This window comes from Nannospalax galili, unplaced genomic scaffold, assembly GCF_000622305.1.
Source record: "Nannospalax galili isolate Female #2095 unplaced genomic scaffold, S.galili_v1.0 scaffold87, whole genome shotgun sequence".
NCBI classification, from domain to species: Eukaryota; Metazoa; Chordata; class Mammalia; order Rodentia; family Spalacidae; genus Nannospalax; species Nannospalax galili.
The window spans coordinates 536322-538929 of NW_008360320.1; the positions used below are offsets into that span (position 1 = coordinate 536322).

A 2608-nucleotide genomic window follows, 5' to 3' on the forward strand; every position below is an offset into this window, starting at 1 on the left:
TTCGGGATTTATTTTCAGGTACTTTGATAGCTGTTGGAGTGGCTACAATCTGTGTCAGTTCCCTCTCAAAAGCTTCTAGGTAGGGGGAGAAAACAAATTTATCCATCATTTTAGAATAGCTGGTTGTCTCCCTTAGCTACAGGTGGGCACTACAGTATTGGAGACCAAGATTTGAAGTCTTACATCTGAGCAGCATTTTCTGGTTAGGAATAAAATCATCAATGGGAAATAATTGTCTAAATAACTTTTTATATATACTTAAGTCTAATGTCTGGGAAGTGTAATCTCTTGAACTCTTAAAGAAATGTACTGATGACTTTACTCTTTGGTTATACTTTCCTTTTGGGTGTTTAAGACCATACAGTTGGCCCAAATAAATAAATCAATTTGTATTTACACTTAAGGTTGTTTGAGGATCTGTTCCTCAGGGGCCATATGGACTTGGGAGGAGCCCCTGGCTCCTTTCTTTTATCAGTTCCATCTATGTGACGATAAGTCAAAGGTCCTGTTTGACTATGGCTGGCTTCACTTGGAAGCATGGAATAAATGTTTCCTCTGAGTTGATCCTCCTCTTTGTAGACTGGACACTTGTTCAAGTCCATCTCATGGGGTTTCCATGGCCTCCCTGAACAAGAGGATAGGTGGCTCACCACAGTTACAGGATACTTTAAAACATATTTTTTTATGTGTATGTATGTATTGCCTGCATGTAGGTAAGTGCACCTGTGTGGTGCAATGCCCACGGAGGGCAGAAGAGGCTGTCGGATGCCCTAGAACTGGAGTTACGGACAGTTGTTAGCTGCCATGTGGGTGCTGGGATTCAAACCTAGCTTTTCTGCAAGAACAGCCAGTGTTCTTAACCACTGAGCCATCTCTCCAGCTGCAGTTACAGGACATTTTGAGAGATGTTCCATAGTCCCCTGGAACTTAGTCGACCTTGGAAGACAAGAGGGAAAAACTGTCCTTTAAGTCCCTCTCACCAGATTAGTATAGGCCTCAAAGTATGGCTGTTAAATATCCAATAAGGTTAGTTCCACCAGTCTGGTACTTTTCCATTACTATGTTTGATGTAGGTGCCCAATTCAGGGATAGCACTCTGCAGTCTCTTATTCTCTGCATATTAGCCAGATGTGGGTGCCTGTTTTAATTACCATCTGTTGTACAAAGAAGTTTCTCTGGTGAGCGTTGAGAGATGCATTAATCTGTGGGTATAACAATAAGTCATTAGGAATCACTTCAATGCTATATATATTTAGCAGAATAATTGTATTAAGCTCTCCCCTATGTTCTGTGACCTGTTTAGTCTCAGATTCCTAAGCCTGATATCAATGTCAGGTATGGGCTCCAGCTTATAAAGTGAACCTTAAATCCAATTAAGTAGTTTGTTATTTCTGTAATTCATGCCACTATTGCTCTAGTGGGCATATCTTGCCAGGCCAGTTGTTGTTATAGCTCACAAGGTTCACACCTTGGGTAAGGTTGACAATTTTTTCTTATAGTAGTATGCATAGCACCTTCCAGCACTATGAATATTAGCCAGTAGAAATGAGGCTTTCAAGTTAGCACAAGCTTGATTTCTTCTTCTTTGTTCTACAGCTCATGTATATAGTGTCTTCAGCAATAGGATCTTACTGTGGAGTTCTTGTGGGTAACCAAGAGCAGGGTCAATGGCCAGAATCGTTTGAGGGTCTATGGGACCCCTGGTCAGTGGTTTCAAAAGTGGGAGTCTATTCCTGGCTTTGGGATTTTACTTTGCTAGCCTTTGATATCTAGTAGGGGCAGTGTCCCCCTGTTATAAGATAACTGCTTTTGAGCTCTTTTTATAATGTATGTGTATGTATTTTAAGAAGCTTCTACAGTGGTAGGTTTCCATATGACTTTTTCTAAAGGTTTTTAGTGTTAGTTACTCCCTCCACTCCTCTGCTTTCCCATTCCCCACACCCTGTAACCTTTCCTACTCTAGTATTCCCTTCTTCCATTATATCACTACATTATATCTCCCCTCCCGTGAAGCCTCCCCCCACCATGGCCATTTAAAAACATGGAACACTTCACAAATTTGAATGTCATCCTTGCACAAGGGCTGTGTTAATATTCTCTGTATCAAATTTTAGTACATGTGCTGCTGAAGTGAGCCCAGAAATTATTAATCAAGAAATTATTATTACTTATTAAAGACTAGGTAATTTACTATTTTTTAGTGTAATACTTCTTCTTGAGTAAGTTTTTGTTAATTTTTAATTTCCTAGGTACGTATTCCATTTGTCTGGATCTTTAAACTTACTGGTATAAAAATTCGTATACTATCTTTAAAAATATTTATTCTAGACTATCCTCAGGCCTCTTGGGGTAAGTCTATAGCACAGCTCTCCCCGCCGGGACTCCCTAAGCGACATTCACCCTTCCATCCCCCGCCTTGCCGTTCTATACTCCTAGTTTGGGCCCTGCGCCATTCCTAGTCTCGGGGCCCCAGACACCTAGGGAACCAATACTGCTTCCTTACCCTTCCCATCCAGAGAAACTCAGTCCCTTTCTTGGGCTCCAGGAGCACCACTTCTGGTCCTGGACCCGCCCTCACCTCTCTCTGCTTCCCTCGACCTGCACCACC

The 2608-nt window shown here is 41.6% G+C and overlaps 1 non-coding gene across 1 annotated transcript; it reads right to left on the reverse strand.

Annotated features, from left to right (window-relative positions):
* Window positions 1–2035: 2035 nt before the first annotated feature.
* On the reverse strand, window positions 2036–2138 carry LOC115068783. The gene has a single exon (XR_003848130.1). It is a non-coding gene; the product is annotated as a U6 spliceosomal RNA (small nuclear RNA).
* Between the last annotated feature and the right edge of the window lie 470 nt (window positions 2139–2608).